Source organism: Drosophila grimshawi, unplaced genomic scaffold, assembly GCF_018153295.1.
Source record: "Drosophila grimshawi isolate 15287-2541.00 unplaced genomic scaffold, ASM1815329v1 contig_1377, whole genome shotgun sequence".
In the NCBI taxonomy this organism is placed as follows: Eukaryota; Metazoa; Arthropoda; class Insecta; order Diptera; family Drosophilidae; genus Drosophila; species Drosophila grimshawi.
Genome location: NW_025062900.1, coordinates 12,514,407 through 12,539,334, shown reverse-complemented (window position 1 = coordinate 12,539,334; position 24,928 = coordinate 12,514,407). Strand labels below are relative to the sequence as shown.

At 36.0% G+C, this 24,928-nt stretch overlaps 1 protein-coding gene across 1 annotated transcript in view; it reads right to left on the bottom strand.

Moving 5' to 3' along the window:
- Positions 1-14,452, bottom strand: part of LOC6562855 (dual specificity tyrosine-phosphorylation-regulated kinase 2) — a 60,681-nt gene extending 46,229 nt beyond the window's left edge. Inside the window, exons 1-2 of the mRNA XM_001988352.2 lie at positions 14,343-14,452; positions 9,422-9,426 (exon numbers count right to left, since the gene is read on the bottom strand). The gene's annotated coding sequence lies outside the window, so the exon portion shown is untranslated. The remainder of the gene's footprint in view (positions 1-9,421; positions 9,427-14,342) is intronic.
- Between the last annotated feature and the right edge of the window lie 10,476 nt (positions 14,453-24,928).

Sequence of the window (24,928 nt, the reverse complement as noted above, 5' to 3'; positions counted from 1 at the left end):
GGGTGCTGTTTAGATGTTTATATATTTCACTACAACTGCAATTTATAATTTAAAATTTTATATAATATAAGAAAATATAGAAATAAATATGCATTTTCAGCTATGCATCCGTGAAAACTAAACTCGCTGAGCTCAGTATCCACTTCGTATATTATTCAGCTGCATGAATAAATTATAAACACTCAATAAGCCTGATAAGACAACAAATCAAAATGTTATTAAGCCGCATAAAATTCGCATTTGCCAATGCTAAAGACGCGCGATTTATCAAAGATTTATCTGCTGGTCCCCGCGAAAAACCAGTAAAAAACAGAGGAGGCGATATAATAAAAAAACGAAAGTGTCGACGGAGTATCATTTTGTATCGGGTCGGATCGGATCGTACCGAATGGGGTGTGTTATTGTGGGCACGTCGTTGATATTTCATTTAAATATGCAATTTGCATGCAACTGCAATTTTTCATTAATACAAAAGAGTCAAATAAAACAGCTTCCCTGTTTTGTTTGGGTTTCGTTAACGTTTACGAAGCAAGCCTCCAAACGAATGACTATTAATACTTATATGTACATACGCACATTTAATTTATTATTGCTGCAATGATTTATGCTCTTAGACTCTTAAAACAAATCAAACGAAATATATACGAAATCGGTTGTGGAGGTAAATCAATGAATTTATTGTTTAATTTACAAAAGAAACAACAAAATCATTTTGTTGAATAAATTTACGATACAGCAGATGACATAAATTAACAGGAAAAAATAATGACAAGTGCGCAAATAATAAAAATTATTAAAGAAAAAATATTGTTTTTTTTCTTTAACCAAAATGTGTAATAAAAAACAAACTTGAAAGTACGCGAGACAAAAATCAAACTGAAAGAAAAAAATCAGCAAGTGAAAGCGCCAATTGAAATAGTAGAAATACAATCATCTATTACTCGGCAGCTGTTGCGTTGATTTATATGGCAGCCATAAGTATTTTATGTATGGACTGTTGTTTATTTTGAAGACCAAATAAATATCAAAATCAGTTGTATAGGCACTTGAATTAATTGTGGCACATCTTTGAAGGCACTCGCATACGTAATCAGAGTGGAACCACTTTTATTGATAGCGCTGCACAATAAATTGAAATAATCAATGAAAAGGCCAAGCACTAAATGAGAAACTATATATTAAAAAATGTTTGGTACGACTCGCTTTATTGTCGTTGTAAAACTTGACAAACCGAATATTCAGTTGGGGAAAATTTATGTAGATTTTTTAATTCCATTTGTTGTTGTTTTATAGATCGCTTAAAGCAAAAATATTTATGTATAGAAAAAAAAACGAATTAATTAATATACAGTATACTAAACCATTCTATGATACACTTATGCAGCACATAGAAAACACGGTAATTGTCTATAAATAAACAATCATTCAAGTTTAGTGCGTAGGCTTAGAAATAAACGTTAACTAATTGAGATTAATTGAGTTTTATTATAAAAGACCTTCTATGCTTCAGACAGATAAATAAGCTCAGTCAGCTGCGCAGAAGTATATTAAAAAATAATATATATACATTCTTAAACATTTCCTGTGCTGTCAAACAAAAAGAACCCGTTAGTAAGATTGACGCTCTTTAAACCCGCCACTGCTGACCACAGCAATCAGTTTACCACTCGTCTTAGCTCATCGCATCGCATCGCATCGCATCGGGTCGCAACTTCACCCACGAGCAAAACTCGTTGAAATCTGACTAAGCCAGCACTCATACATAGTATTATTAATGCCCCAGAGATTATACCAAAGCCAGCAATAATAACATCATCGTATATCGTTTACCGTTTTAAGCAACAACAACAACAGCAAAAGTTATTTATGCACTTCGACGCCAAAGCAGAAGTTGGGCCCCGCAGCAGGCAGAACGAAGTTTTTCAACCGCAAAATAATGAGTTGCAGCAACGCCAAAAAAAAACGTTAAATAAAAAATAAATAAATAAAAAAAAATATATGGAAATAAAATAAGAAACGGGAGAATCGCAACAAAAACAAAGACGAGACAAGAATCGGACCAGCACAGCTTTGGCCCAAAAGCTAAATTTCAACATTTTCATATGCGCTGTGGGACAGAGGACTGGCGGACGGACAGACGGACGTACTTAAAGCGATGCGAGTTTTAGGTCAAACCGCAGCCGCTGCTCCTGGCTAAAACAACTCCAGCTCCAACTGCAACTTCAGCTGCAGCCAACCACTTGAGTGTATTTCTGTCTGTCTGTGTGTCAGTCTGTCTGTCTGCATCCTGCGTAGAGAGCATATTAAATTTCTGAACCTGGCCAGCTAACAGCTGTGCGACGCCTTTGGGCCGAGACTTGAGACGAGGCGAAACCAGTTTAGAGCGCAGACCACGTCTCAGACTCGGGCTCAGACTGAGACTGAGGCTCGACTCTGGACTCGAGACGGCAGCTGTAAACAATCAGAGCTAACTGCATGGCAGGCACTCAGCCATGAAAAATGAAAAATGAATGATGATAATGATGACGACGACGACGTCGCCCCAACTTGGGGCCTTTTCTGTTATAGTGCTGCTGCTGCTGCTCTTTGCGAGGCAAAAGCCATTGACCAAAAAGGCTTCACAAAAAACACTTATTGTTAGTGGGCATCCACTGAAAGATTTTCTAAAGTCCAACAATAAGTTATTAATTAGCCTATATGAAAACAAATTACATACCAAATATTTTATAATTTAAAATTGTTAAAGTCAACTTGGAATGTGAAGAAAAAACACCAGTTGAATATTTCAAAGAATACTCTTAATTTTCAACATGCAAATTTTAGTATTTCTGAAAATAATTGAATTGTTGCCAACAAATTATTTTGAAAATTAAAAAGATATTCTAAAATGAAGCCGCAAGCTTCTTCACTAATCATTATTTGTTTTCCAAGATTTAATCATTCTAGGAAATCAGGTAGATATTTTACTTCTCTCAAATTTTGCTTCGTCAACTTCCAGTTTTCAGAACTGGTATTAAACTAAAATTTTTGTTGAGTGTACGCATATTGTGTGTCGCTTTGGCTTGTGGCTTTGGTCTGGGCCAACAATTTCCTGCTCCTGGCCAAGTTGGGGTGCATCTACCTGCGCCGTGGCGAGCAGCTTCTAAAACCCGATTTCGTACAAGTATCTACACACATCTACTGCCCTTTGCTGCTGCTTGCTGCTGTTGGTTGTTGCTTGTTTGGCTTATGGATACACTCGAACTGAAGTTTTGCTATTTGTGTAGTTGTACTTTGAGGCTGAAAGCTAAAAAGAAAACCGGTTGCCAGGTTCATAGGCGCTTTGTTTGAAAGTCTACGCGATCTCGCCTTGTCGTAGGTACTTACTCGTACTTACTTACTTATGTATATAAGCTGCCCAGCCCGGCCCGGCCCTGCCCTGCCCTGCACTTCTTCTCTCTGCTTGCTATTCTTGTTTTTCTTTTTTCTTCTTTTTTTTGTATTTCTTGTAGTTTTTAGAATACGCCATTTTTTACAATTTTTCTCGCCTCTCAATGCTTGAGTGCGCGCGTCCTCAGTATTTTGATTATTCTAGTTTGCGGCCGAAACAGAATCTGGCTTATAACGTATACTATGTTAAACTTGTTTTGGCTCGTTTGCTCTTCTGTTTTGATTATGCCCATGGTTTGATGATAAAGGGTTTATTGACTTTGTTATGGTTTGCTATACAGGTCAAAATATTTGAAGTTCATGCTGAGACCGATTAAAAATGGAACACATTAAGTCTTTACAGATGAACACAATAAGATTTGAGATAAGAACTAATCGATTAAGAAGAGTATTAAAATTTATGAATATGTAAACATTTGAGATAAGAACTTAAAAATTAAGCGAAGGCGCTTTAAAAATAATAATATTAGACAGCGTTATTGTTCATTTTAACGAGAGCTTTACTCTCAGCACAGATAAATCTTAAATACCGCCTTATACCAAATAACTATTTAATCGGAAACAATTGAGGGAGGAGAAACCGCGTTGTGAGCTTCGTAATCTGCAAGGATACAAGACCATAACCTTCTCGAAGAAATACCCATTTCAATTGTTTAGTTTGTAACTGCTTTGTGGACTCGCCCTTAAATCGCCATACCAAAACTGTGGCCTAGGTATTAGCCATGACTTCAGCCTGCGCATTGACAGTCAATTCTTGTTATTTGCTGATGTCTGCAAGCTACCATAAAAGTCGCAGCTTGGCTCAGCCATGAAACTGGTTGAACTTTAACAACAACAGCAACAGCAATCGAAATTGTTGGCTTGTTTGGTGCATTTGGTGCACATTGCTGCCGGTTTCTCTTTTATGGCCAAGACAAGTTCTTGACACTCAAAAGCCCAGCGAGCAGACACCAGACAGCATACGCCTACTGCTCAAATTGTATTTACAAGTGCGAGAGTTATTGTATCTGGTATCAGTATATCTTACTTTAATTTGAAAAAAATATAAACAAAATAAATAAATAAGAAACAGAAACAGAAATCAGTTTTAAGTGGCTGCCTACCTTCAATCACCTCACTGAGTCAAAATGCAATTGCAATCGCCGTTGCAGTTGCAGCTGAGCGATCCGATAAACGCAGAGACAGTCACCGAAGCGTGCCACACACAACCACTTGCAATGAGATCGCATTGCCCCCGCAATCAAATCTCCCCCTCTAACTGAGACTTTAAGCTGCGTACTTGCAGTTAAGTAAAAACTAATTTAAAGTCGAAAACTCAGTCATTATTCGCTTACCCACATAATAAATGATGTAAAGAGTAGGCGGACTCAGAAATTTAGAAATTTAGTATCCCAAATTATAAAACTAAAATGTTGCAAACCGGCTTATAATAATAATAATAATATTTCATATTAATTTACGATTATTTCTGTGAAAACAGCTCAGATGGCGAAATTTGAAATAGACTTTTGAAATACCTGAGTATTATTAGTATTTTCTACTATGAGTAATGAAATACTCTGGCATATTGGAAAATATTTTTCCGCCTAATACTCGAAGGATTTTGTTTAGCAAGAAACAATTTAAAGATATTAAAAACCAATTGGGTTATCGTGTAACAAACATATATTGCTGCTACATTGAAGAAAAATATGAGACAATAATCAGAATATACAATTTAAACGACCTTGAATAATGAACCCTAGTTATGGAATAAATATAAATATATCTGTGAGTATTTTGCATTATTTCAACTGCTAAAATTATAAATAGAATGAATTGCCATTTGTATGCCTCATAAATGTTAGAATTAGTTTTACTTTCCATTCATGAGTTGGCCTCTTTTTGACCATGTACGCCAAATATGCCCGCTGTACTTTCACAGCAAGGCTTTTAGAGGCAAATTAAAAGCATTTAGCCATGTCCAAGCCAACAAGTCAGCGACAAATTTACAGCAAACAACTGCAAACCCGAGACCCAACTGGCTGCCCCAAATCTACGTAGTTGTGGTTGCAGCCGCAGCAGCCGCAGTCGCAGCCTTTGGCCTGTCCACAGATGTTGTTGTCCAGCTTAAAGCTATAAAGACTGAGAGATCAGTTGGCGATTTGCCGACTACTGTGCGAAAAATCAGGGTGTGCACAACAGCAACAGCAACAACAACAACAACAACAGCAACAGCAAGACAGATGCATAAAATAAAAAATGTGTAGAAAAAATTGTGCAAATGGTCTCTCACTCAACTGTTTTGAACGTTAATTTACGCCAACTGTTTCGGCCATTGGACGCTGTCTGCTTTCAGTTTCATTATGACTTGAAACACGGCCCGAAAAATCATGCAATTGCAGTTGTTGTTGCAGTTATTGTTGTTGTTGTTTTTTTTTGTTGTTGTCAAGTTGCATGCAGATTGCAACATTCAGTTTTGTATCTTTCGGCTTGCCGCCGCTGCTGCTGTTGCTGCTGGTGCTGGTGCTGCGGTTAATCATATTTCTGTTGTTATTGTTGTAAATTAGCAGCTGCACACAACAAGCTGCTTTCAAAATTGTGTTTTTGCAGGATATATACAGCCATAAAAGATTTGCATATTGTGTTTTAGCGCTTAATAGTCATTGTCTTTTTTTTGTGCTTTGTCTAATTGACACTTTTGTGAGCTGTTTGCGATTATTTCTTTCATTTCCATTTCTGTAAGCTCAACATTAACATGAATTTTAACATGAGATCGCAATCGATTTCGCTTGCTTCATTATTAGAGTAATAAATTAAATATATATTTTTCATAAATACATATTATGATGACAACTAGTTGGTGATTTTTTTTTTTTTTTTTTTGCATTTGCATTTGCGTAAGTTTTCAAGTTGAGTTTATTAATAGCCAAAGCCAACAAAAAACTGTCATTGGCTAGAAAACAAAACAAAACAAAACAAAAACAAAGCCAAGCGACAAAGTGCAATGTCAATGGGGACTAAGTTCATTTTTGGAGCGCATTACACAACCTGGCCAAAAGCAAAGAGGAGAAAGAGGGGCAAGCGAAGGGGAGCGAAAAAGGGGGAGAGAGGTAGGGTAGAAGTAGCAGCAAATATGTGGTATAAGTAAAAAAAAAATAACAACGAAGGTGGCCGCGTGCTGCCCACAAATCAAGCAATGCGACGCGACGCCTAATTAAGTTTGTGGCAAACGTCATCGTCAGAATTGCTGTGCGACTCGTTGTGCCCAAAAGTTGCATTGAATAAGTGATTCTGTGCGCAATGATAGATTGCCATAATGATCGATTGGGAAATGCATATTAAGTGTGATATTTGTAGGCAGACGCCAGACGAAAAGCTTCAAATCGTTTTTATTTTGGCTGTTGAAGAAGCATTTATGAAAGACATGTGCAATATATAAAAAAACCCACTCATTAAATGATATACGAATTACATATATTCAAGCTGCAGCTGGGATGGCAGTTAAGCGGCAGCTGCAACAACTGGTCCATTGATTACATTGAAGCAGCTGATGAGGCGATTGTGTAATTAGCTACAGGGCAAAAGAGTGGGCGACTTATACAGATAGAGAAAGAGGGGGAGACAGAGACAGAGAGAGAAATTCAATTCATTATGTATAATAATTCATTATAATTTCTTGATTTTTGTAAGCTGATTATACAGCCGAAGAAATTGGATGTAATTAAAAATAATTAAGCCGTCTGACTGAAGAAGGAGTCATCAAGCATTGAGGAAGTTAAGCCAGTACAGTGATCATTCCACAATGTGAAAATATAGAGAGAAAAACTTATAGAGAATTTTATTTGTTTAATTTGTTTAACATGAGCTTTAAGAAAAAATACCTTAAAGTACTCTTGACAGATGTATAAACAAAACTTACTCAATTTCAGGCTTTAAGTTACAATGCAATGAAATTAGTAATTTTCAAAGCTGGCAATTATCAAGCAAAAACTGTATTTAATTCTAGCAAAAAGTGCCCCTAGCTTTATTCATTTTGCACTTGTCTCAAGCGATCAATATGCTGCTCCTCTGTCTAGACTTGAGACTGTCTAGCAATGCCATCATCTCAAGCAAATGCTGTCAAGGTGTTAACACTTGATTATGAACAGAGAAATAAGTTGGCTAATAACAATAGCAGCGGTGCTGCTCAACTCAAGAATCAGTTGGCAAAAGTGTAAGTTGTGACTAAACAGAGAGAGAGAGAAAGAGAGAAAAATAAGAAAAATAGAGAGGCATATAAATAATGACTTGAAAATTGTTGAGTAAATGCCAATGATTAAAATTTAATTACAGCTTTTTAAGCGTTGAGATTTCACTTTTTCATCAATTTGTTTTTTTTTTTTTCTTCATTTGTTTCCTTCTAGACGGCTACACTTGACCCAGTTTGTGCGACAAGTGGCAAAAAGAACTGAGAGTTCATAATTAGAAAACGAATATTATTTCGTTTTCAGTTCAGTTTTAGCTGTCTAGTTACTCATCAGTATACGCCCTCATGCGTGCGTGTATCTGACGGATACGCGCAGCCGACCAAGACCCAATTCTCAATGACAAAAGGAAAAATTGTTATCAACTTGAACGGGCATATTGAGTGTCACTTTTACAGTTGTCGTCGCGTCGTTTCCAATTACCATAGTATTATAATATAGACACAAAGGTCTTGGCAACAATTAAAATTTGTATGAGTAAATAGTTCCTTCACATGAGCGAAACGACCTTACAACACACGCAACAACTTTGGACACTCCACAAGCCGCACAACACCACGCCAATTCGCAACACACACACACACACACAAAAACCACACCACACCACTCCGCCCACCAGTGCCCACCCGGCTTTGTGTGACAAGTGCCTCGATTGCCAAAAAACCACCCACGGAACTGGAAAACTTTCGAAGGTCTGGCAAAATTTTATTATTTTTTGCTTGACAGCTGTCGGCGACAAACCCAAAACAAGAAGATGATTTCACTTTTGAGCTGCCGAACATTAAATACCCTATTAATCAAATATTATCTATTTTTCACTGCTTTTTTTTATACTATAATAAATAAAATAAATCTTATTTACTTATTATTACTTTGCTTTTACTCTAAAGATAGTTTCATAATGAAATACTCAAATTTGGCTCTAACAATAACAGTTACTAAGAATTAATTATTATCGAGCATAAATTCGATTTCAATAAACTGGCATATAAAAATAAACATTATTTACTCTTTATTACTGTGCCGTTGCTATCAATATAATTCGAAAAGTAAACTGTATGTTATCAGAAAAGTCTGCCGCATGATTTATGACAAACTAGGGTATAAAGACACACTTGTATACCATATCATATCATACCATATCATATCATCAAAATCTCATTGCTGCATTTTGGGGTTTTACACGCTGAGGGGGAGTCTCTCCCAACGTAGGCGTTACCAGAACACTGTCTACATCATTTAGCTGAAAGACAGTTGAAATCTGCTGTGACTTGTGCCTTTTATGTTACATTTAAATAGTGCCAACTATAATGTCAAGTTGGTTTCGCTTAATTAAATAATTATTAGTTTTTGTATTATTATGTGTGTGTGAGTGAATGTCACACGCCTAATCAATTTCAATTGAAGGTGTCACATCTCACTCTGTGTGGCAAAGTGCTCTGCTGAAGGCCTGTCGAGGCCTATGAGAATAACACTTACACACTTACACACACACATACAGGCACACACGCACAACAACAGCTGATGTAGGCGAAATAATTGCGCTCCAACAGTTAAGAGTTAAGGTCATGTGAAAGATGCTTGGCAACAGCAAGCGGAAAAGCAGAATATCAAATTAATTCTCATATGTGTGAAACATATAAAATATTAGCTAATTGCTAACTAGTTTTTACTACTACTACGAGCTAAAATCTTAATCTTCTCTGTTCTGAAAAGCTTACCCACATATTCCAGTTTTAAAGCGTAATAAATCGTTTTTGACTCACCGAAACTGCAAATAGAAAGAAAGAAAACAAGTAAAGTCTTTGAGTTCAGTCATTTAATTATCAAGAAATGTTGAATTGCAAAAGGAAATGCCAACCAAATCGATGTTCATTATAAAAAGATAACGATTTACCTGAAAATACGTCAGAATAATAAATGTATAAATGTAATACAAAAACTCAGCAGCATGTCAAAATAAACGCTTGAAGCCCCGCTCGGAGAGTAATGATGTTACCAATGCAATTAAACATAATTAGCTGTAGAAACTTGTTTGGGTCGCTTAATCAAACGACGTTTTGTTTGCGTGTGCCGCTTATCTAGATTCGAAATTCAAGTTTCTGGTTTTCAATATATGTGCGTTTAACTAATTACGACAAGCTATCGTAAACTTTGTCAAGCCATGCAAAAGATAAGCGCAACTACAAAACTGATAAGCAAACGACCTCGTCCAGAGTATCGAATTGAAACTAATGATGAACACAACTATCAAATGGAAAATCTCAAAGCAAAAGTGCGCTTCCTAAACACATTTTCAATGTAGCAATATAACAGCTGATTGCTTAGGCTAGATCAAGAAACCTTATAGCAATCAATATGTATGCATATTCATAGTACTATTTTGTATAGCCTAAACAATCGTTGCGAGAATTGTGACGCACAATACGATTCTCTATTTGCTAAATAGAAGCATAATATTATATATTCATATACTCACACCTCACACACGTCTATTCAGACGCTCAGGCAATTCATTCTGAATACTGAATCTTATTATTATTATCATTTTTGTTGTTATTTTAGCTTACTACCAACACCTGGGCCTTTGAACAATTTGCGTATCAATGAGTTTTGGGTTTCCGCCAGCCAGCCTCTTTCTCTCTGGCTTACACCTGTTTTGTGCGAAACAAGATTGCAAGATTCATCCGACGCTTCATTGGAATCATATATTTGTCATCGCATATATAATATTTCTGCGGAAGTTACGGCTCGTACTCTCACATGCCAAGGTCTCGTTTTGGGGGTCTCCCTTGATAAAAAAAACCTAGCATTTTCTGTGTCATTGCGAATTTTACTGTTTTGTTTTTATTGATAAACTTAATGGCGAACCGAACCAACAAATTGTTGGCGGCAATGACGTCGGCTTTAGCATTCTCAAAATGATAACGCTAACAATGATATAGAGTCTATCTAAAACATTTATTTGTGCTACGGTCTTTTGTGCTATAATAAAATATAATATATTGAAGAACTTTGATACCCGAGTTCAGTTGATAACACTAGTTTGACTCATAGTACTACTGATAATCATATTGTAGTAAATCCGTTTACTCAAGTGCTGTGTGAATTTCACGTATACGGATTTGAGATTTAGGATGAATTGCAAATAATAATGGCATTGACCTAGCCTTAATTACTTAGCGTGTGTATTTAATTTGAAATTTTAAACATTTGTTTGCTTTGCTTTTTATTCTTATCGGTTTATGGAGCAACCTTATCAATTTTTTAATATTTTTTTTACTTTTTTATTTTGTTTTGGTTTAGCCTCGACCTCAAGTAGTTTTGTTCGGACTTTATAGTTGTGACCACAATTCATGGGCAACATTTATTTGGCCACTTCTTGAGGGGTTACTTGCTCGTCTAACGGTACTCTTGATGGTCCAAAAAATTGGAGAAGAAGCAGAAAAACGCACTCATCTCCAGCTCAAGCTGAACAAAACAAAAAAAAAAACTACAAAACAAATACTTATGGTAATAACATATTAAGCAAGTCCGTTAGGAAACGGAGCAGTCGAGGGGCTCAGCAAGTGGGTTACCTTTTAGCTTCTTTTCCATATGACACTTCAGCGGTACCATAAAGAGTAAAACAAAAATATATACATATATATATATATGTATTTAATAAAACCAAAGTACACCTGAGGGCATACGAATTGTGTCACTGTGAGTGCTTTATGCGTGTGCAAAATCAACAACAGCAACAGCAACGGCGGAATTTCATTAGAATTTCTAAACAGGCCAGAAAAATTTCATTTCGTGTATTTGCATAAGTTGATAAGTTCCACAGAAGGCAGACAATCGGAGAGTGCAAAAGGGGCAGAGAGACGACAGCAGCTTTGCTATGCATATTTTTCTTGTAAATATTCAATTTACGATGCAGCACTTTAAGAGCACTGCATAAATAAATACACATTATTCTCGAGAAAACAGAAATAAAATATGATATTTTATACAGCTGCAAGTCTGACAAGCAGACTTTGTTTAGCAACAGCTGGACAAGATTATTCTATAGTGACTAATTTTAAATAAAATAAAGACATCACAGAAGTCCATATTCAAGAAAGCTGGACTATGAGATGCCCATAGTCTTTATTTATCATAAGTTTTTGATATTGAAAAAAAATGATTTGAAAGAAATTCGTTTAGTTAATCAATATTATGTCAAGAAATATACAAACCCAATTAAAGGGATATATCTTTAAAATTATGGCTTCTATTGCTATCGGAATTTGTATCGATATTGGAGAAGCTATCGATTACATAAGATGAGATGCTAAATGAGAGCTCACATTTTAAATTTGAAGTCTCTAGCTCTTAGAATCCCTAAAAGCCTACTCACGCAGACCGATGTGCTGATCAAGAATATATATATATTTTATGGGCTTGTAGACACTTTCTACTACTGTCTGTTACCACTTTATTATACCCAATTTTTCTCGTTTTTAATGGCACGTCTTAAAGTAAAATTTCATAGTGACGATCCTGGTTGTCATCAAAAATTTTGATTCCATTAATGCCACTAACAGCATTTCATCTTAAAAATTTGATGGCTGCAACAACTTCAGTTGCATAGCAAATCGTGTTGAAAGCATACAGCAGCCAACTGAAATGGAAAGCTTAACGAAATCAAGATGGGAACACGTGCTGCAAATTGATTACAACAAATGAGCAAAAAATAAATACAAAAACAAAATTTACAAAGATTATTAACAATTCTCTTAAGTCGAACAACGAACAATGTGTTGATTAGTCGAACGAGGGGGGCCAAAAAAAAAAACAACAAATGCAAAAAAATCGAATTGGCAAAAAAAAAGTATCTGTTAGATACGGGAAATTTCACTGGCAGCTGAACGTTAGAAACTGAGATAGATTTCTTAGGTTTTGGTCTGTGTGTGCATGACTGATTAAAATCTTCAATAACCTCAGAGTCTACTACCCCTTCGAATCCCCCTTGGCTGCTCATTAGTGAATGACATTGGCAACGATATCGATGCTTTTGTTGTTGTTTGTTCTTTTCTCTCTTCTTTCCTCATATATTTTATTTGATTTTTTATTATTCTTTCTTTTTTTTTTTCTTTGCGCAAAAGTTTCACCTGCTGCCGGTTCTACGACTGCGTCTTTTATTGATTGTTCTTTAGATGCGTTGACTTTGAAAAAAGCAAAAATGCCTAGAAGCAAAATTAGAAATCCATTTATGCCCAAGAAAAGCGTAAAATTCATTTTCACGGCAAAAACTTGTTGAAAAAAGTGTTGCCAAGCAAAAAGATCTAAGCTAAATATTTGTACACATAATCATAGTAAAATAGAAAACTAAACAGAGCTCTTATCAACTGTGTACATATTTATATTTATTCAAATAGGTAATTCTAATCTGCCGCAAGTGGCGCTATAAAAATTTTTGTTTATAAACAAAAAAAAAAAAGTAGAAATACTAAAAAGATTGGGAATGGGAACAGATTATAGAGCTAAGCTAAATTAAACGTAATTACTCACTATATTTCAGATTATTTGTTTTAAAAGTCATTGTACCCCACCCCGAACACTGTTTAAAAAAAATCATTGATATAGTGCTGAAAATCATCTGAGTTGGCTGATAAGATTTATGACTTTGAAAGGCGCAAGGTGAGTCCAGGGGGGGTCTAATTAAACTTTGAAAATCGCCAATCTTCAATGAGAGGGGTGTGCTTGGAATGTACATTAAAATATCAAAATTGTACACTTAAGGAAATATGTGTGGTTGACTTTAAATAATATAAGGTTCTATTTGCTAATTGTTTCATTTTTTGTTTCTTTTTTTGTTACTAATATATAAATAAATGCTTACTAGGAAGGAATATATGTGCATGACTTTAAATAATAATAAGGTTCTATTTGCTCATTTTATTTTTCGTTTCTTTTTTAGTATTTTTAGTATTGTTTCATACAATTATTTTTGCACAAGTTTTGAATTAAGATACGCAGAGTGACAGAGCAGATAGTTTTTTATACAGAAGTTTGTATTTTAGATTTCTTCTTTTTTCTAGCTTTAAGGATAACTTTGTCTAGTGCATCTCCCTTAGCCTATTTTTACACAAGTTGCATGTAATTAAAATATATAACCGCCTTTAATTCGTAATTTTAATGAATACAAAATGCATCTCTTTGAATTTCCGTCTCAGAACTTCAATTGAAAAGGACTTGAAAACATATACAAGTCCCATATACATATGTATGTGTATTTTGCGCCCACTCACTCACACACACACTCGCAGACACATGCAACTCTTTTTTTTTTTGAGATGCTGCACAACTCTCCCAATTATATGCACTCTTTCTTAAAACTCTACCAAACTCTTCCCCATCTCCCGCTCGAAAGCTCTCTCTCTCTCTCTCTCTCTCTCTCACACACTCTCTACCTTACTCTCATCAACGTGTGACAAAAACTTTATTTCGAGCAGCATACGAAAATAAAAAAAGTTATTCGCATTTTGTTTTTGTGGTGGATGCAGGCAGACAAAAGGTTTCAATTCTCATCTGTGTGTGTGTATGTTTGTGAGTGTTTGCGTGTGTTTGCGTGTGTTTGTAGACCTTTCGTTGGTCAGAAATTTCATCAACTCCCACAAAATAAATGAGAGTTTCTGTTTCTTGTTCATCATCGATGAGTACCTTTTATAATATTTTTTGCTGTTTGTTGCTGCTTCAATTTCGTTTTGAAATCGCTCAAGAAACACTTTTAATTGATGTTAAACTGTTAAGCACTTTAGTAGTAATATTAAATATTTATATACTTCTATTAAAATAGATTTTTTTGCGATTATATTTTTTGAAATTACGTTTTATTACTGCTTCTTTTTAGCGTTTCATTCAAAAAATTTTGTGCGCGTCGTCGCGTTGTATTTGTTTTACCGTTTTAATTTCGTCAACAAAATTTCACTTTCAATTTTTTACAGATTTTGTGTTAACTATTTGAATTGAATTTATTGCCGCCTCTTGTTGCACCGACTCCGATATCGAATAGAACCCAAAAACACCAGCGCCTGCAGTTCTTGAGATGCTGCTGCTGCTGCTGCCGCTTCTCTCACAATTGAAATCAACAATGCGCCAACGAACGCGAGTACAAAACAAATAATAAAAACCTTTGGACAACTTGAAAGCGAATTTCAACTTTCCGCTCCACACAACCGCACAGCGCGAAAATATTTTCTGAACTGAAATCCAATAAGAGTCTGCTAACAGCAGTCAGCAGTCAGCTAGCAGCGCACCAGCGACAGCAGCTGCAAGCGACGGACAAAGGCAAAGAAAACAAGTAAGTACGAATTGCCAACAACATACCCGCTCTGAAAATACCCTGTAATTTTTGTTGTGGTGCATATATCTTAAGCTGGCTCTGAATAGAGGTCCACTTAATATTGAAATACGTTTAATATTAATAGCCAACGGCATTTATTTCATGAAATGCATCTCTAAACAAATGAATAAATACTCCCCGTTATGAATATATTACAGGGCATAAGCAGAAGGCAAACGCACGGCAACAACAATGTAAAAAACAACAACCATTATACCACTGCAAACACAACGAGGAACCCAGAGAGCCATAAATAGAGAGCAAGAGAGAGAGAGAGAGAGAGCGCACGCGAGAGTAAAAAAAGCATAAACGCAGCAGCAGCAACTACGCAAAGAAAATCAAAAAGTAAACAGCACAACATAATTGAATGAGAGAGATAAGGCACACAAACTCAGAGGGAGTGAATGAGAGAGCAATTTTGGGAGAGTGGCATTTGAAAGCAAAGGTTTGCGTGTGGGTGAGCCTTGTGTGTGTGTGTTTTGAGCGTGCCTTTTGTTGTGGGTTTTTGTGACGACATTCGTGGAGAGAATACCATGAAAAACATGTGTGAAATGTAAATGTTGAAAGATAATATTTAAGTTAGACTTTTAATCAAATTTCCACCCTCAAGTTTACATATACATATATGTTGTTGTAAAACAAACCATAACACAAAAAGCCCCCATTAAATATAGATTACAAACTGCATACAGATCGATCATGTTGCATGCAACAGCTACTATTTAAGGTTGAAACAACCCCCGTTTGCAGTAATGACATCACATTAACAGCGAGACACTTGAAATAATGATGCCCGCATATGACCGATGGCTATCGAAATTGCTTTGTTATGAGTAGTTATTTTTTTCCTTTTATTGGCCTTCATGCGAAAACTTGAATTTCAACCCCGTCAAGTGATGATAAATAATTGTTGGGCTGATCACGACTCGAAAGGAAATCAAATCCAATTGACAGTCTGGCAACGCTCTAAGTGCCAGTTCAAGCAAAAGTCACACAGCAAATGCAAAAATTTCTACTGCGCCGCTCTCTTTTGTTATTGTTCTGTCTCTGTCTTCGCTGGAGAGCGCGTGCAAAGCAAACGCAGCACGCAAAGGCAATATTTGCAAAGTCAAACGTGCTCTCTCTCTCTCTTTCTCTCTCTCTCTATTGCTGTCGCTCTCCAGCTGTTAACAGCGCCGCATGTGGTGGTCGCAACTTAACAGTGTCGCTTAACATTTCATGTTAGAAATGAGATTAGTTCAGATTTTTAAAGCCTACAAAAATTTAATGAAGAATTGTAATATACGAGTATTAATTACACAATAATTAGATTAAATCAAATGAATAGAGGAAGTAATTATGCAACTTTACATTACGGACTCTTATCAATCTCAACAACAAACTTGTTTATTCCAATTACAGCATACGGAACAGCTGTTGTCAACAACGTCCGCCGATCCCCAGAAAGAAACAAGAAAGAAAGAAAGAAAGAAGCGAACGCAATAATAACTCAAACTGGAAATCCAGTAAACAAAAACCAAAACAAGCTCAAGAAAACAACAAATTACAAAAAGGGGCACACAAAGACCAAGACCAAGTGGCAAATGGGAAATGCTGGGGATGTGTTTTGAATAATTATCAGACGATATTGGTGTCAACACATCGAATATATAATTAGATATGGATTTGTGCCAACATATAAGAATACATATTTAAAATCTGAATGAATCTCGATAAGAAACATTTTTTATTATAGTTAAGATAACAGTAGCTTATTAAATATATATATTGATATTGATTTGAGTAAGCACAACCGATAAACAAATAAATAAATAAACAATATTTATATTTTATATTTTTACTTTGAGAGCTAAAATTGTGCTAATAAATCAGAGCAATATTAGGATATTTAGCTGAAAAAACAATATTTGAATGTGAATTTGCTGGGCTCTAAACTTTATTTAGTCAGAGTTTAACATTATTTTACAACTATCTAATTTTTTATTTTATTTTTTGAATGTATTACAATAAATATAATATAATTTCGTTAATTTATAAGTAGTTAGGAAGGTCATTCTAGCTTCATGTGTCAAGGGAATTTATTTAAGAAAAATTGTCTTTATTATGGAATTGGGGCCGTAAAAGAACACTGTAATTAAAGAAATAATAATATCTCGAAATGCGTTATGAAATGTGTTTTTATGAGTAAATATAAACTGTACAAAAATAATTATTGAACTTCTTAATCTTTATTAGCAATAACAGCAGAATATCCTTTCGCTATTAATTCTTTAATTAGCCGAATCCTTTCTTGGGAATCCAGATCCTTGATTCCTCTGTTCTCTTGTTGTTGTTCTCTTTGGGCCCTGATTTTGGAACATCACTCCAAGGAATATTATTGGGGCTAAGCATGCCATTCCATGAGGATAAGTGAATAGTCCTTAAGCCATTAGATAAGAGGAATTTCAAGCAAATTCCATCATCTTTTGCACGGCATTTGAAGACAATGTTTTTGTTGCAACACACAAAACATTAACGTTGACATTTTTCAAGCTCTGAATAAATAATAGTGCCTTCAAGTATTTCACTTAACATCAACTGCTGAGATTATAAATACACTGTTTATGACCGCAATTAATTATACTGTCTACTTAAAACAAGAAGAAATCGTCTTCATCTTGGCCACGTAGAAAATTAAATACCCTTGTAGACCGAAATCACGACCTAATTATAATAACCAACAATTTAGTTATTTTTGAATTTCTACGTATTCCTAAATGATCTTTGATGATCTTTGAATGTGATGATTTAAGTTCCTTATTATTTTATTTATCTAATGTAAACACTAATTGAATCTTCTATTTTGATTGAGTATCGATTTGACTTAGATTTGAGTTTGTGTAATTTGCATAAGTTGTGTCATCAAAGTGTGGTTTCCATGGAGTTGTAAAACGAGTTATGTACACGTATTTTCAATTTCCTTTTAGAAAGCTCCCCCATTTTTGGCTCATAGTACACCCGGTTACACCTTCGCACACCCACATGACTGCATGGCTCACCTCAAGTCCCACCCAGACAACAACTTTTGTGTCTCTCACACGCATTTTGAATGATAATTTCTTTTTTATTTCTTTCATTTTGGAATGGCACAAGCACTACGAGTACGAGTACGAGCAGAAGAGTAACAAGTTCTATCACGACAGGCAAGGCAGCCCACATATGTACATGGTTGGTAATATGTGTTTAAGTAAGTATAGGCTGAGCAGTTGGCACTTCTTCGCATAGATTTTAGTACTATGCGTATGACAGGAAGAAATCCATCAACTCGACGGAGGCACAATGAACAAAAACATGGAATAAAAGCTGCATTTAACACTCGCTTTCTTCGCCAGTCATCTGCCGGGACCCCCACCTATCCCCCCGCTGTCCAAGTATTACATTAGTTTGGCCCCCAACACCCTTTGCCACCAGTTGCTGCCGCAGGGCCAAACATTTTACACTGTCACGGGAAATTGTTTGCTTAACATGCGCGCTGCGTTTAAAATTACATGATGAGCAGCATTTATCAAAAAAAACAACAAAAAAACTAAATAAAGAAAAAACCAAAAGCAAAAAAAATCCAAAACATAAAGTAATCAAAACACTGCAGTTAAAACATAAGGCAAGAAATACTGAAGAAAAACAACAAGCCAAACAGAGCTCGACTGGAAGATACCCTCAAATTTTGGTTTCTCAACCGAACTTGTTGAATTGTGTACAGTTAACTATTAATGTCAAGGTAAATAGATAAAAACCGTTTGGAAAGCTGTCTCATTGAAATTTGTGGCTTACTGATTACTTTATATAATCGATTCTTATCGATAAATTGATACATATCCAAATTTGAAGTCTTAGGTTGGTGCAAACGGACGGAAATGGCTGAATCGATTCTGTTTTTTATGCTGATCAAGATTATATATGCCCTTCAGCCTGTTATGGCCTTTTTAGCTATTTGGAATGTGTTCAGGGCGTAGAAACAAATCATTGCAGAACCATTGTCAGAGGTCTAGTCTGGAGTCTTCTGATGTGGTCTTCTGCTTCTTCTCGATTGTCTTCTGGTCCTACGCAATTTTTTTTCTCTCTCTTCTTCATCTTTGATTATTATGAAGTATATTTAGCTGGTTGTCTGGGGTCGTCGACGGGGTCTTCATTCAATCGCCGCCAATTTCTGCTCGGTCTCTCTCACTCTCACTCTCTCTGTCTCTCTCTCTCTCTCTCTCTCTCTCTCTCTCGTTCAGTCTTACACAGACTGTCTCCTTAACGATTATTGGCGTTGACTTCTTGCCTCCGTCTACTGACCTATGCTGATTTCTTGGAAAGAACTTGTGATATTTGTTGTCTCTGTGTCTGACCATTTAATCAGGCTGCAAGAATTGTGGCAAGTCATTTGGCTACCGTTTCTGCTGATCAACCACTTAATGAAGAGTGCATTCTGGCATGATGTTAATATGCATAAAGTTAAAGATCAGCTTTACGATGATTAGGATGATGAGCATTGTAAGCGAAACAAGTAAATCTTTATAGGCATAATTTTAAGTTAAAATTAAGTTAAAACATACACACATTAGTTTAATAAGATGTATAATATAAGCATTCTCTAATTGCATAATAAAAAACCAATCTAATATCTTCAAATACCACACATTTCACACACCAGCAGGGAGCACCCTTCCTATAATAGTTGACTTCTCTACTTAGAACTTGATTTACTGGGCAGTACACTCAACTTTCTGCACGCTTCACATGAAAACCATTTTACACACAGATATATATATATATAAGAACCAAGAAAATAAAGAAAAAAAGAAGAATATTTCTTATTTTCACTCAATTTGCAATTGCAACGAGTGATATCAACGCCTAGACGAAGCACAATTTTGTTTGTAAATGAGATGTGGCAAGGAGGGAAGGAGGAGTGCGGCGAATGGGACTCCTATTTGCACACAACTCTTGACTGCCCCTCCCCTTCGACGTGTGACGCCCACATGCTCGCCTGCCACTCTGTGTGTGGCGACTTTTGCCGTTGCTCGCCTATCGAATTACATTTGCCACAGACACAAATCCACTTGATGCCACTTGAAGTACGCTGCTAGCTGAAGCTTCTTCATCTTTTTTTGAATCTGCTGTTCAAATGGCTAATCAAGTGTGGCTGCCTCATGATGAACTCTGACCAGATTTTGTTGTGACTCCTTTTATTTTATGATCCACACATTTCCCACAGTCTACAAAAAAAAAAAAAAAAAATTTATAACAAGAAATTCTTCGCGCTTTGTTAATTTTCATTTCCCATTTGATTTATTTGAACAATTTGAGTTCTTGCATCGAACTTTTAGCCTCGAATTGAACCCGTCTTGTGTTTTATTTTTTTATATTATTTTTTTTATTATTTTTGAACCCGTCTTGTGTTTTATTTTTTTTTTTTTTGATGCACAGCTGTCACGTCTCCTGCTCCACATCGGTTCGCAGGGCACTTGAGAAATTCTCCAACATTTTTCGGTTTTTCTTAGCGGCCATAAAATTTCTTCACTTTTATGTATACACAGAACATTTTTTATGCATAATAATATGTAATTATGTATATAATATTAATTTAAATTTATGCATTTTCTTGGTGTCAATAAATTCGATAAAAATATAGAAAATATTATATTTAAACTGAATATAATAAAAACTGTTGAGTGAAATTTCTAAGACCAATTTAAACTCCAAAATCAAACAATGTTTTTTCTATTATTTATTGAAATAAAATTGAAATTTTTCTGCGAGAAGAGTTTAAAAGTTAAATATATATAATTTCATATAAAAGTATAGCAGTTTTTTTTAACAGTGTAACTTACTTGAGAGTGGTTTGGTGGTAACAGTTTGATCTTTTGTTTACATTGCATTACATTTCTTATTTCTTATTTCTTATTTCTATTTGAATTGATATTCGAGCTTGATTCGAGCTGCCTCTTGGCTCTTGCCCCACTCATTAAGTGACTGTGTTTCTATCACTCTCACTCCCTCTCTCTTCATGTTCGATCTGTCTTGTGAAATAATTAATTTATGCGTACATTAACCGTTACTTGTTGATAATAAACGAACGAACCGATCCGAGACAACCCGGTCTTATCGCTGAGCGGTTGCCAAGCCGATTAAGTCCGCAAAAGTCAAAGTAACTTTTCAAGGTGTGCGGCGAAAGGGGAAAAAATTACATATGTCAATGCATACATACATACATACATACATATATGTAGATGTAGATTTTTTTAAGTGCAAGCAGGGGGTCTACTCTCGACTCTCGTAATTATGGACGTGGAGCACAAGTCTGGCTCTCTGACATGTGCTGTGTGTTTCTTTCTTTCTTTGTGATTAATTGTCAACATTGTGGGCAAAGTCTTTCCAACTATAACCCGAGTATCGATGGAGGAGTCATGTTCTTTTTTTCTCACTACTTGTGGGGGTGTAGCTGAATGTAAATGAAGATTTAGTGTTGGCCTGTGGCTTAGCTTTCTGCATACGTATTTATGACTGTCTCTGGAGGCGACGAGAACGGCCTCTGAGCAGGGTTCTCTTCACTTGAGCCTGCAGCAAAATGAGCTATCATGTTGAATTATTGTCTTAGGCGCTGCACACTTTATAATTACTTCCTGGGGTATCGCATTAGGGAACTATTAAGAAAGAATTATGGCTATTGGTTGGGCTGGGCTGGTGCACAATGCCTCTTGATTATTTGGCAGTTGTAATTAATTTTCAATGCTATAATTAAATTGTGGAGTAAAGCGTCTTTATTAATAAGCTATTGGCTTTTGATTATTCAGACAGATATTTTAGGCTAATATCTTTCACATTTTCGTAGACTTTTTGAACCTTATTTAATTATAGTTTGCAAGTAAATAGAATTAAAAGTTATTCATGTTAATGTCAAATCTATCATTGTGAGCTATTTAGTATATTGCTCAATTTCAATTGCTATTTCTGCCCCAATAACTCAAATAAATTTACATTAGCTGAAGGTCAGCTTCCGGCCTTGATCTTGATAAATAAATGCGTCAAATATTGCCATTTGATGAAATCCTCACTGAATTCTATGATACACTTGACCTACTCGCAATCACAATTTCCATTAATTAAACCTTCAAAAGTAGACCTCGAGTACGAGTGCGAGATGTACGTACGCAAATACAAATACTTTTACGTATTGTTTACAGTCCAGAAAGCACGAACAGAGGAGACTGCAGAAGCAGATCTTACACAATCGAGGGAGATCAGCGAACCGATCCAACCAACCCAACCCGACCCGACTCGACGCGACTCGACTCGACCCGACTAACCCGGTCTTCTGTTTTGTGTGTAAGCGACCCACATACCATAAAGGCCGAGAAGTGTTTATAAAACGCGTGCATCGCAAATGAAAATTGCTAAATTTTCATGTAATTTTCATTTATGTACAACGTTAAAGGGTCGAGCCACGTTAAGTGAAATTGGCGAGGGTTAACCAACATTTCCAAATTGCCACCTGGCCCACAAAAGGGGTCGCTTTCTGCACACACTAATGGATTCATTTAATGGACACTTCATGCAGCAGTCTGGCGACCCCAAGTTGAGTTTTGGGGCGTTGGCATACAAATGGATATGGACTAGCTGTGAAATAATACTTAAAGAAAGCCCTTTCATAGCTTCAAATTGTTCGATGCAATAGAATTTGAAATATTTGCATCATCGCATAAGCAAGGGAAAATGAAATGAAAACAACAAGATCATAAACATTTTCACTTTCCTCCAGTAGAACAGAAAGTGCGGGGGGTAAAAACTATAAAATGCACGCGTTGCAAGCGGAAAAACAAACACAATTCAGCAAATGACGGCCAGTTGGAGGTGGATGGGGGATGGGGGGTGTTTGGCAAGAACGGAAAGAAAAATAGTTGGTAGGCACGCACTGGCAACATGCGGCATGGGCATGCCAGATGGTCCAGAACTTTTGCAATAGTACGAGAATAAGAAATCGCCAACCGTGCGAAGAACAAATTAAAATTAATGACGCTATAAGGCGGCGCTGGATGAATCTAAACAAACTACAAAAACTACTGCTCGAAAAACGAGGGAGTTTAAGAGTGTTTTTCTTAGTTTAAAGAAAATATTCCGTCCAAAGAAAACAGCGTGTGGCAGCTAGGGATGCTAGGGATGTAAAAGATGCAATAATCCAGCATAAGCTGATGCCTCAAACAGATTAGGAATATAGCCATAAATTAATGAGGGACAGTCAAATAATATGCACTTCAACTCCGCTTCTAGATGACCTGGATTTGTTTTCGTTAATCTAAATATGGCATTAGTTTTTAAATGTTAAGCTAATTTATTTTTCATATGTAACATTACTGAAATATTATCAATGAGCATATAAATATTGTCAGTAATTAACTTGACAGAATTCATTCTGGGTTTTCTTTCGTAAGAATTTGAGCAAGAGTTGACTTATTAAGCACATAGTATATAATCCGCATTGCTTTGTGCTTTGTTATTTGAAATGCACTCAAGATAAATATGAATAAAAATAATAAATAAATAATAATAAGAACTCTAAGCCGAATGCAAGGCAAGCAGCTCTAACGATTGTACAAAGCGAGTCTTTTGTTATCTCACACAAATATTAATCGCGTGCAACACCAAACAACCGTTTCGAAAGATTCCGATTGTATTCGTCTGAGCTGAGCTGAGCTGAGTTGAGCTGCAGCAAATGCAATCCAATTGCGCAGCCTGAAAGTGATAAATATGCGGCACAGTTTCACAAAGGAGAAGGAAGAGATTTGCATCGAACAAATGTTGGTGTTGGGGGAGGTGCACCTCGAGGGAAGCATTCTAAGCAGTTTCGAGGGGGAAATGCACACAAGGTTCGCTGCTCAATGTAAATAAATAAAATGCCCCAAAGAAAATAAATGTAATCGCACTAGGCGGGTGTTCTCGACCGACAAATACCCCTTCTCAGTCGTGAACAGCTTTCACGACTTGTCCTTGTCAGGAATCAACTCTGGTTAAAACAACTTTTAAAGTTGGAAACGCGATTCTGACTCGAAATTTATGCTACAATTATGCTAGAGACAAGGAAATAAATAAGGTAAAAATTAATAAATAAAACTGGTAAAATAATAATATATAATAATAATATCTAAACAATAAAGATTTAATTTCTAGCAAATAAAAAATATCTCTAAATAAATTTAGTTAATTTGGAATATATTTATGAGTAAAATACTAATGCTGATGAAGATAATATCTGCCTAGAAGTCTTCTCAACTCTGTTCTACCCAATTTGAACCAGAAAACAAAAGCGAAAAGCATAAACCAAAATGAAACAGAGAACGTTGAATTGATGCGCATTTTACGCGTTTTGTATATCAATTGGGGAACTGCACGGCTTGCATAGCGAACGGTTTCTATTCTCAAAAGAGCTAAATGCAAAAAGATAAATTTGTATCTCATTGTTATATTTGTATCTTTGTGCGACTTTTGGCCTGGCCAACTGGAATGAGCGACAGCCTTGAACTTAAACGTGTTGATGGCATCCAAAGATAAATTTCTATGGCTCAATGGAAATAGTCATCACGTTGGCTATTTTCCTATACCAACTCCCACCCACCTCCCGCTGTGTCTTCCCTTGCCGCCGCTGCGCAAAACTCTGGCAGCTGTTAATGAAGCACATTAATTTTAATGCAAAGGCATCTGTGGGATTGCCGCATGAGGCGGAAAGGACAGGGGAAAGGACTGCTGAAATGAATGAGTTACTGACGTTGAGGTAGCAACATTTTGTGTCGTGTCATTGCCGGTGCAAATGTCAGGTACTCAATCATATGTGTATTTTCAAGATACATCAACGAAGCTGTGGCTGTGGCAGATTCGAGCGTTGCTT